Source organism: Pan paniscus, chromosome 13 (assembly GCF_029289425.2).
Source record: "Pan paniscus chromosome 13, NHGRI_mPanPan1-v2.0_pri, whole genome shotgun sequence".
NCBI lineage: Eukaryota > Metazoa > Chordata > Mammalia > Primates > Hominidae > Pan > Pan paniscus.
Genome location: NC_073262.2, coordinates 113,240,379 through 113,252,734, shown reverse-complemented (window position 1 = coordinate 113,252,734; position 12,356 = coordinate 113,240,379). Strand labels below are relative to the sequence as shown.

Below are 12,356 nucleotides of genomic sequence, written 5' to 3'. Positions count from 1 at the left end.
AGAAAGTGTTCTGGCCGGGCACGGTGGCTCACGCCTGTAATCCCAGCACTTTGGGAGGCCGAGGCGGGCGGATCACGAGGTCAGGAGATCAAGACCGTCCTGGCTAACACGGTGAAACCCCGTCTCTACTAAAAATACAAAAAAATTAGCTGGGCGTGGTGGCGGGCGCCTGTAGTCCGAGCTACTCGGGAGGCTGAGGCAGGAGAATGGCGTGAACCCAGGAGGCGGAGCTTGCAGTGAGCCGAGATCGCGCCACTGGGCGACAGAGCGAGACTCCGTCTCAAAAAAAAAAAAAAAAAAAAAAAAAGGATGCTGATACCAATCAAATAGCTTTTGCTTGAGCCAATTGGATTAACGGGTTAAGTCCATACTATGAAATGTTGCTTCTGTTATTTCTGATGAATACATTTATTTATAATTTTAAATCTATTCAATGTATGCCTTCCCCAAAATAAAGAAGATGTATTCAGTAAGCAAAACTCTGGATTTTCCCCTGAATATAAGATTTTTATGTGTACAGAATTTAAATCTAACAGATAAGAAGAAACACTTTATAAGGCCTCATAGAAAATAGGGATTGAATGGGCACTCTTTGATGTTTTACAATTTGTTATTGCAAATAAATTTATTTGAAACTCCTATATTTTAAAACATCTCCATCATCTTTGTTTAAATCATCATGTTTCCACAGAGCAGTTTTCCAAACATCACTTAGGTTGTACCAAGCAACAAATATATAAATATATTTCAATATATCTTTCTTTGACTTCTAGAAAGAATTACTTAGAGCCTTGTTAAAATAAATAACTTTTTTTTTTTGAGATAGAGTCTCACTCTGTTGCCCAGGCTGAAGTGCAGTGGCGTGATCTTGGCTCACTGCAACCTCCACCTCCCCAGTTCAGGCGATTCTCCTGCCTCAGTCTCCCAAGTAGCTGGAACTGCAGGCGCCTGCCACCATGCCCAGCTAATTTTTGTATTTTTAGTAGAGACAGTGTTCACTATGTTGGCCAGGCTGGTCTCAAACTCCTGACCTTGTGATCTGCCTGTCTCAGCCTCCTAAAAACTTAACAGAAGCCTATCTACTAATAACTACTGCTTATTTTTTTCCTAGAAAAATGTAAGATATATAAGAATAATTTTTGACTACATTTTTCTAGTTCTTGAAGGAAAAAATGTAAGCCATTTTTAGAAAGGAGGAAAAGGAGAAGTTATTTTTAGGAGGATGTGGGAAAATTCTAGAATTAAATTCCTGGTGACATGTCATATTCAATCTATGTTGATATGAGGCTTACTACCTACATGGAAAGCAGATATCTTTATTATCTGGGGTTTTTCATAAGAAGACATAGAAAATGCACATTAATATCCATGAAAGCAAAAATTACCATCCACTTGACACTACAACTATATACTTGTCAGTTTATCAGCCGAAGAGTGGGTAGAAGGGGAGGGGTAGAAGAAGTAACTGCAATTTAATACTGCCAGGTGGATATTGCTGTGATGGCCATTACATTATCATCATTATAGTTATATAGGCAAATGGTGTCAAAATACCTACTTCAACCTTAGATAGGCAAATACCTTTGCCCAAAACCTGTAGTCATGCTCCACCATCCTGAGAAAAAGACTCATCAGCCAGATAAAATAATAAATGTGGCAAGTGTTCAGCACAACACCAAGAAGGTAATAAGTGCTTAATAGATACAATTGCTGGAGGAAAAGGAGGAAGGGAAAGAACCAGACCAACAGGGAGGAGAAAGAGGAAGAGAAAGAAAAGAAGCAGGAGGAGAAGTTTAGAAGAGCAAAACTAGCAAGTCACCTACATTTGGCCCAGCACCTCAGCTCCCTTTGTTTTCTTTCCTCTCCTGTGTAGTATTTCTGTACTCACACTTTGAGGTGGTGAGGGCCACCATACTTATGACTCCCTGCAAATCAAAATTGATCTTCTAGAGAGAGAGTGCTCTCGGGTATTTACTCCACTGTTAGGAGGCATGGTCGCTGCCTTATAGTCTTTGGATACGAAGTGCATGACTCTATCCCAAGGTCAGACTCAAAGGCTTTATGCCCCATAAAGGCATCTCAAGTATAAATTAGCAGCTGAAGAAATTCTGGGGTCAGCAACTAATTATCTAGCTTCTGTAATTATAGCTCTGGCAGCCTATTTTGCGTAAATTTAATTCCATTCTACGCTCAAGAGTTGTTTTACTCACACCTCCCTAAACATGGAAGGCAAGGTATTTGTACTTTAAAGAAAAGATACCTATAGACATATATCGTGTATAAATATATACAATCTTTTATTATAAATAAAGCAAAACTTAAAAAGAAAATTATTATCCTGGGTCTTTGTACCCTTGAAAATCCTGTTTACATTTTTCAAAGGTGACTTGCTGGGGCTTTCTCCCTGCCAGACTTCCTGTGTTTTCCCCCAAGAGTTTTGGAAAAGGGCAAATTCCTCACAATGTTTCCTCTCTAAGTGGGGTCAACAATGCAGGTGGCTCACAACTTGACCGCTAAGGAGGAACTGATCTCCAGCTGTCTGATTTAAAAGTCATATCTCGAAAAAGAAGCTTATGAAAAGGGTTAGTGACTAAAACTGAAAGTGGGAGCCCTGGGCTAGATTCCTTGTTTTCCTCTGATTGGTGTGACATAAAGTATGACACACACCTCGTGTGATTCAGTTTCACCATCCATAAAAATAGGATAGTGATATTTTTCACCTTTATTATAATAGAAATGTACTTTAAGGTCACTGGAGATATACAGTAGATGCCTGTATTTTAAATAAGTATTTATTTTTGCCTTAACCTTCTTCACTGGTTAATAAAATCATATCCTTTCATATAGTTGAAAATGTCTGTGAATATTTCTCACAAAAACTTCTCAGAAAATGCAAAAATTTGAAAACGTGAATAATTTTTGAAGATCAAGAGTACACAAACACTGGTTAGTTCTCACCAGGAGTTAGAGATTTCACGATATACCTATACTGCCTACATGTATATAATCTTTGACAATATAAAACAATTAGATAAATCTCTTTTTATTAAAAAACAGTTTATTCAGAGCCTTCCTAGCTAATTAGTAGATACATAACTACTTTAAAAAATTAAAACCTAGAGATGTTGGTTTACAATATTTCCCAACACAGTCAGTTTATATCTTGGGCTATGTATTTTCTAATTAATAATTTTGTGAATTTTGTGAATTCAATCCCTTTGAACAACCAGGAATCATATGCATTTTGCTCCACTACAATTCCCCCTCCTTTGCCATCACTAAGAAATGATGATTTTCACTTTCTACCAAGAAAGTTTATTTGTTATATTATCCTACAAATATTGTTGAGTGTTTATACAAAGCACCATATATCAATTCCCAAGAAAATATATGGTAAATAAAGAATTGGAAACCATTTGTATCTGTTTCAGAAATTATGACTTATACCTTATGCCACAGTGAACTCTATTCTGCATTCATACAAATTAACAAAATTTTTTGCTAAGAAAGACCTATAATAAAAGCATATTAAGACATTATGGTATTGGATACTTTCCCTAATGAAAATCACAATTTAATTGGGGGATGATATTAGGATATATGCAATATTTACGGAACAATGAAGTAAGACTGTGTGGCGTCAACTGTTTCACCCAATGAACAAACAGGTAGCTAATATCCACTTTAGTTTTTCTTCTTATACTATCTTAATTTCTTCATAGTCAGATTTTCACTGTTATGAAAAATAGCATAAATAGGATAAAGAGCAAACACAATTTGTCAGTTACTGAGTAGAATTCATACCTTTACCTACCTGTTTCTCACTATGTGTTTGGACTTTATAGCCTAGCTTCCACTCCTACCTACCCAACATCAAATGAGGACTTAATTCTGTTTCTCTCTCCTCTCTCTAAACCATGCAATCCTCTTGAAAGTGTCTATTTCATTTATTTTAAATTCTCTCTTCCTTTGGCTCCCATGACAGTGGGATATATTGAAGGAAAGAATATTGTCCTTGGACTGAGAGATTTCTGAACTCAAAACCTGGCTCCAATATGGAGTAAGGAGAATTTACTTAAACATTCTGAGTCATCATTTCTTTCATAAAATATGGGATAGAGACACATACCTCCTAAAAACTGTACATCGAGACTTGTATGAGATAACATGTGTAAAGTTAGCTAAGAGCTTTTGTTTCTAACCTCCACTAAACTTTCATGAATTCATATTTCTGCTTCTCACATGTCCATTAATGTGTCCTGTCTATATATAGCTCTTTGTATAGGTTATAAACCTATATTATAGATTCAATGACTGGTGATTATTCATCAACAAATGGCTTTGGAACTAGCACAAAGCCTTACACATAGTAGGTACCCAATAAATAATGACTGAATAGAAGAACAAATACCATTTGGTCTAATAACTAGTGATTATTCATCAACAAATGGCTTTGGAACTAGCACAAAACCTTACACATAGTAAGTACCCAATACATAATGACTGAATAGAAGAACAAATACCATTTGGTCTAATACCAGCTCCTAATAAAAAGAAATGCCATCAAGTAAATATATATCCCATCACGCTTAGTTCAGAGACATTAACACAGGAATAATGTATTAATTATTGACTATTTATAGATATATATACACATATTCTGAGTATGTGTTATTTTAAATCAACTTAAAATTTTTAAGTTGTATATTCTTATGAACTAGCAAACATACAATAATTAATATACAGAAACATAATAGGCACTTTATGAGTCATCTGAATATTACTCTGAAAACCTTTTAAGCAAAACATTCACCTTGTTCATGCCAGACTCGGAAGTACTCTCTCACAAATTCAAAAATGCACAATCATTTGCCAAAACTATGAAAACACTATTTAAATAACAAATGAAGACTCTCAGAACATTAAATATTTGATGTAAAATTTTATATCTATCTCAATAAATTATTACTTTAAAAATTAGTGGAGTCCTATCAAACCTATGACATCACCTAAAATATCCTTTTATTACATGGAACATAAAAGCAAATTAAAAATAAAATGTATTTTTGGCATTAGTTCACAGAGTTATAAAATTTCCCATGGTATTACTCTTCTCTTACAAAGAAATAAGTACTTGTATATATAAGCCCCATTTTTTAGTATACCTGAAGAGGTTCATTATATAAATGGCTTGGAGTATGAAGACTGAAAGCACAGAATGGTAATATGTAATAACTGGTAAGATTGTTTTTCTTTAAAGTTTGTTACTTCACATATAGTATATATTCAGCTAGCTGCATGACTGACCAGTAAAATAAGAAGGGAGTTTGTGTTGTTTCTTTTTGTTTTGTTTTCACTAGGGTGAAACTGAGGCTTAGAATATCGTGTGAGTTAGTAGTAATATGAGAAGACATAAGACCATTTTCTGCAAATCAAATTAATGGGTTCCACTAAAGTGTTCAATCATCTCCATTCTCATTTCTATATCCAAAATAATAGATGCTATCACAAAAACATGTCATAGTAAAGTATCACAAAAATTATAATGTGATTATATGTTATATTATCTTTCTTTAAATTACTTGTATATTTAGTAGTTTAAGATGAAAGTTGTTGATTTTTTTCTACCAGAAAATATACATTGTCATCAGAAAGTAAAGTACTGACCCTTCTGTTTCTTATATCTAAATTCCAACAACTCTTAGGTGACACTTTTCCCCCAGAAACTTCAATCAAGCATAAGCACAAAACATTCTTGCCTGATTTTTGCCATGCCTCATGAGCAAGTTAAATAAAAAGTCAATAGAAGTTAGCATGTGTAGGAGAGGACATTAAAGGGAGTGTTCCAGCTAAGGTGACACCTGCATTATTACATCTGCCAGAAGTTTGTGGCTGCAGGGAAATGGCCATCTTTACTGAGCTCAATTTAGCACTTGAATGCCCAAGTGGAACTCACCAGGGTTGTCCTAGATTGTTTTCCTAAGCAATAGGCACACCTATGATTTTTCACCACTCACCAATGGACATAGTTTGTCACATTGAACATAGTGATTTCGGATGGAAATTGGACCCTTGAAAAGTGCACTTTACTCTTTTTTTTAAAACTATATTGACTATAAGCAGTAAAGAGGAAAGAGAATATTAAAGTTATTAGAGTGAAGATAGCAAAAAAAAAACCACATGAAACCTACAGAATATTAGACAAAAGCAATATCTGGATAATTTGTAAATAAATCCATAGTAAAGTTTATGTCAACAATAGGGAAACAAATACAAATGTTAGCTTCCAATACTCATATGGTATAAATTGTATCACAGTGGTTATATCTCCTACTTTTGAACGTGTAAAATGAATGAAAATAGATTCTTTTTAAGTAGTCATCTACAACATTGCTAACATAAATAGCGGCATTGTACATAAAAACAAGAGAGCAAAATGGACCATTCCAGGAAAATTGCCCAAAATGAATGGAATGCACAAGAACAAGCAATCATCATAAATGGTAGAAAACCTTCACTTTGATGATTTAACATGGTATAGCAAAAGCAGAGGCTGGCCATCTTCTTTAAGCTAATCACTTGAAGCAAGGATTCAAAACTTAATTCAGCTTAGTTTTAGCCAGTAAAAGAGCGAAATTATACAATTTAGGCAGGTATAATAAAATCTCCAAGCTGGATATGTCAGTCAGAAATAGCTAAAGAAACCAAAAAAACAAAATAAAGAAATAAAAAAATTAAAAACAGTTACAGCCAGAGGGATAAGCAGATGCTTAAAGCTGGTAATTGTACTCTCACTTTTTTTTCTTGCCTGTTCATGTGTCTTTTTTTTTTAAGTATCATGATTGTCTTTCAATATAAAATTGCCAATCCAAATTGGTATTATAAATAATAATGCTTGGGGGTGTAAAGTCCTGAAATAGTTCTTTCTCACAAGCTCTATTATAGTTGAATTCCTTACATACTTATAGCAAGGGGAGTCCAACTGAAGGATATTTGTACCTGTGCTTGTTTATTAATAATATAGTAGAAACCTTCATTATATATGCTGATTCTACCATGATAGGACTATCACCCCTTTATTGGCTACTGTTTCTAAACTGAAGCTGTCTATTTTAGGTAGTCTTACTTCTTATTTCCTCTAGATGTTATCTACACCTCTAAACAAATCTGTTTCTATACCCCTAAGCAAACCTGTTTCTGTGTGTGTATATATATGCTTATGTTTACATATATTTAATATATTTACATGCACACTTACATACCATATACTTGATATATAAGTATATAAGCATACACATATATGTATTATTTTTAAGCAGTCATCTATGGTATACACAAACATAAATATATTTGATATTTAAGTATGTAAGTATATACTTACATGTAAGTATTCTTTCTAAGCTTCATCCACAATATTGCTCACATAAATAGCAACATTGTACATAAAAACAATGTTTACTTTTTACTAAAGTAAAAAGTATATAAGAATATAATTATATATCAAATATAAGGGGTTAAATAGCAAGTATCCTGGGTTCTGGAGTCCTGCTTAGACTTGATCCCAATTCTGTTATTTATTAGTATGTGATGTAGAGGAAACTGCTGAATCTCTCAGTGCCTCAGTTTACTATCAATAAAATTAGGACAATCACTGATTTCTTAATGTTGTGTTAGGAATTAAACAAAATAATGTGCTTAGAACAGTGCTTAATATGTAGTCCAAAAATTTTTGTGATTATTATCTTACCCTTGGAAGGCATTCAGAATTATTAAACTGAATCAAAATTCCAGTTTCAGTATTAAGAGTTATAAATTCATTATTTGGTTACAATAAGGAATAGGCTATATCAGAAGAACCTAGTTGGTGAAGACATTTGACATCTTTATTTGATTTATGGTACCTGCATTTCCTCTCTCCAGGCAGGAGATCTTTACATGACCAAAATTGAATCTATGCACTAATGGAAAAAAGAACTATAGGTGAGATTTTTATAATTTCTTACAGATCGGAGTAAGGATATTTTTCTTTTGGTATTTATTAAAATACTACATGGGAAGAGCACAATATGTGAAAGCGTCGGCATTGGGAGAGTGAGTATGGGAAAAATAGACTAAAATATCAATAGCTTAGCAGTGAAAGCTAATGGACAGAGATTATGCACATGTTGTGGTTCCACTAAAAATTTATATAGACTTCATTTTCCTCAAACTCCTTGCAGGGTGATCTGACAATGTGAAGTTAAAAGACCTTTGGTGACCATTAAACATCTAAATTCCAAAGCATACACATAACAAGTATTCGAATCCTACATGACACAACTTATATCGTACTGAGTAAAAAGAAACTTCTCAAATCCTAAAGAAATCCACTGTAAATATGTTATCACCCTAGGTCAGTTAATGCTACTACACCAGCCTATAAATTTGGGGAACTGCCTAGAACAGTCAGCTTCCCTAGCATGCCCTTGGGTAGCAATAAGCAGTTTAAGTGGAAAAGGAGAAAGTCAGTGAGCGTAAGCAGGAAAGAGATCTTTTTTTGGCTGAAGCTGTCTAAATAATGGTTATTACCTAAGCTGGTAAGAATAGATATTGCTTCAGAAGTCTTGTGAGGGTTGCCATTGCTACCATATTCAGGTATTAGAGACAGCATACTGAGTTCTGAGGGGGCAAGCACTCAAAGCTAGGATGCTGAGTTGATTATTCTGATACCTGTTGATATAGTTTTTATGTTTGTCCCTGCCCAAATCTCAGATTGATATTTAATCCCCAGTGTTGGAGATGGGGACTGGTGGGAGGTGACTGGATAATGGGAGCAGATTTCTCATGAATGATTTAGCACCATCCCCCTGGTGCTCTCCTGGCAATAGTGAGTGAATTCTTGCATAATCTGGTTGTCTGAAAGTATGTGGCACCTCGCCCACCGACTCCCTCTCTCTGGCTGGCTCCTGCTTTTGCCATAGGACACGGCTGCTTTCCTTTTGCCTTCCGCCATGATTGTAAGATTTCTGAGGCCTCCCTAGAAGCCAAGCAGATGCTAGCACCACACTTGCTGTGAAGTTTACAGAACTGTGAGCCAATTAAACCTCTTCATAAACTACCCAGTCTCAGATATTTCTTCATAGCAATGCAAGAATGGCCTAATACACCTATCCCTCTTGTCTCATCACCCTGCAGAAAGATGAGACTTCATACGTAATCATGAACATGAAACATGTTTATCTCTCCCCTTCAAAGAGAAGGGTTTCTGATTATAATTTCTACTATCTCACAGGCATGGAAAACTCATCAGTTATTTCCATAATGTCTACCTAGTTACAATCATTGTTTTGTTTTCCCCATCTCAGTCTGTGAATATTTATATATACTAAATATGTGAGTATATTCCTTTTTAATAATTTCCATTGTATTTTATCTTAAAATATATTGTTTGAAGCTATTTGCATAAATAAGCACATTTATTGTTTACATTTCAAACATAAACTATGTTCTTGTTTTTATATTTCTTTTTTTATATTATACTTTAAGTTCTGGGATACATGTACAGAACATGCAGGCTTGTTACATAGGTATACACTTGCCATGGTGATTTGTTGCACCCATCAACCCGTCATCTACATCAGGTATTTTTCCTAATGCTATCCCTCCCCTAGCCCCCCACCCCCCAACAGGCCCCGGTGTGTGATGTTCCCCTCCCTGTGTCCATGCGTGGGTATAGTCTATTTGGGACTCAAATTCTGAACTTCATTTCAGATGACTATATGTAAACACAAGTCAGAGACTGACCATCAATTTAATGATATGCTCATCCTCTGCTATTAAATGTGTTTATCGGACTTTAGAACTCGAGATTGATTAACAACTGTAGAGTAGGAATTTTTATTCATTAGCATAAGGGAAAGCTATTTATCTTTTAATAAGAATAGCATTTGCATCAGTAGCTATCAATTGCTTCCTTTAAAAAATAGGTCTGATATTAAAATAAGTGATGCATCATAAAGGAAATTAAGAAATGATACATTGCAAAATATAAAAGCAAATAAAAATTGTGAGTCTGAAAATGAATCTTTAAATATTTAACTATCATATCTACATATCTAAAATCATAATATACAATACATATCTAAAATCATAATATACAATACATATCTAAAATCATAAAGTAACCTTTATTACAACAAGTAGCATTTTTATTTTCAGGGGAAAAGAGGAAAAATTTTCTTGGGCCTTCACAATATGTCAGATGTCATTTATACTTATATAAATTAAGCTTCACAAAAAAACTAGAAGCAGAGATTAAGAGAAAGAACATGAATCTGGAGAAATGAAAGAGGTGATGTATGTCTGATTCTACAGTGGGGAGGACTGCGCACCAATCTCTGTGGCTCCATAGTCTGCTCCTTCCAATGCGCAAGGGTGGAACCAGAAAACCCACGTCTAGCATTCTATATTTCTTCTCTTAATTTACTTCTCTTTTCCCAAGTGAGAGCCCCACTGCCTGTCTTCTCAAGGATCTCTATGAAAAGTACAAAGGGAGTGCGGTACTTTGGCAGCAGAGATAGATGTTGAGGCAGGAGAATTTTGGAGTTCTCTGAACACACACCAAATAAATCGCTAGCTCCTAGGCCTACAGCTAAAGACAGCCATTCTAACACAGAAGCAGTTGAGATCTTCAAAGTAAACCATAAATAAATACAAATGAAAAAGAACAACTAATCTTCTCAGCCTCTCTCCAAACTCGCAATATGTAAGTCAGCTATAGGTCATTAATAGGGAGCTCTTGTTACTGTTGGAGCAGTACATACCTTGATGACTAAGCCTCCCTGGATATTGAGGGGCTGAGAAAAAGCAGAGGACTCAGACCCAGACTAATGGTGAGTATAATTAAAATAGGGCAAGGAAACTCAAGGCCTTACATACTTAACATTCATTCCATCAGCTGTCGTATTCTTTCAACTTCAGACCCCTATGTGCCACAAAATGATTGAGACAGGTAGCTTTAGTGGCCATCTATTCTTGTTATTTATCTAATACCGCTAAATAACAATCATTATCAAATTGCTATGTGTGCATCAATGACACTTCAAAAAGAAAGGAATTAAACCATAAAGTGACACTCAGATAATGAGTTCAGAGTTTAGGTTTGCTAATGCCGTGGATCATCTGTGAGTTCCACTTCAGGTTTACTTTAGCTTTTGCTATATAATAGACACTTCAACCTCCCTGGATCAAAAACAAATTTATACAGTAGAGATGATTTTAAGTGTAAGTTTTTGAAATTTTTGAAATGATATAAAGCTTTACATAAAGAGTTTTAAATGTAGATCATTATGAACAATAGAAAATATCCCTATTTACAAATATATTTATGCCAGAAAATGGAGATTGAAAATGTCAAATTGTCGGCAAATAAATGCAACAGAATGTGGAAGTCAGAAAAATATTATAAATGATCTGTAACAGTGTGTTGTTTTAATCCTCCAAGGACCTTTTTCACTATCAATATACCCTTATTTATGCTTAGTTAGAATCTCAACCTGCCTTCTGGTTGTAACGAAAACTATTCAATTAAAACATTGAATTTGTCCAAAAATCAGAACGTATATCAAGTGGAAATTTAAATCACAATAACATCTGCTATTTTCCACCCCAGGTCTTTTCCACTGCTGTGACTGGCATACTATAAGTTTCTAGCACCCCCATGTGGCTTAATTGGAGTGGCTTCATAGGCATTTGAAATCAGCTGCCTGAAACTGAGAACAGTAGAACAGACTACAATTCTACACAGAAGTTCTGCTGGCATCATAAACCCAGAAAGGGAAACAAAGTCAGCAAATTATAAGATAAATGTATAGGTTCAATTCCTAAATTATTTGCTCTCTACTGTTCATTTTATGTGATCACTAGAAAGGATGATTTACAAGCAACTATAGCTAGTTCCATCTTTGTCAGATAGAATTCCTCAGTTTTCAAAACCAAGCATTTGACATGGGCAATAATTAAATAGATGAAAAAGAACCTAATTTTTCTCAAAAAGAAAAGCAAGTGTTTTATTACCTAGTTTGTATACATATTGATCAGGCAAATACAGTAACCCAATTATATGTTGCAATTGCTAAATAGTTGAGCAATCCAGGTTTTGAGATCTTCCACTGTCCTCAAAGATATTTTAAGTGATTAAAGTATCTACATTTTGTCAAATCATTTGAGAACAATTTTTATACAAACAAAATTTTTCCTTCTCTAAACACATCCCTAGTTTGCAGGTAAGACGTCTTTCCAATAGTAGTGTATTTCAGAGTGCTTTCAGAGGGAAGAAGTTCAAGAGGACTATATTGTCTTTCTTAATCTGCTAATAA

General features: G+C 34.6%; 1 protein-coding gene across 5 annotated transcripts in view; it reads right to left on the bottom strand.

Annotated features, from left to right (window-relative positions):
• Nucleotides 1-12,356, bottom strand: part of CPS1 (carbamoyl-phosphate synthase 1) — a 201,153-nt gene that overhangs the window by 49,474 nt on the left and 139,323 nt on the right. The gene's annotated exons all lie outside the window — the stretch shown is intronic.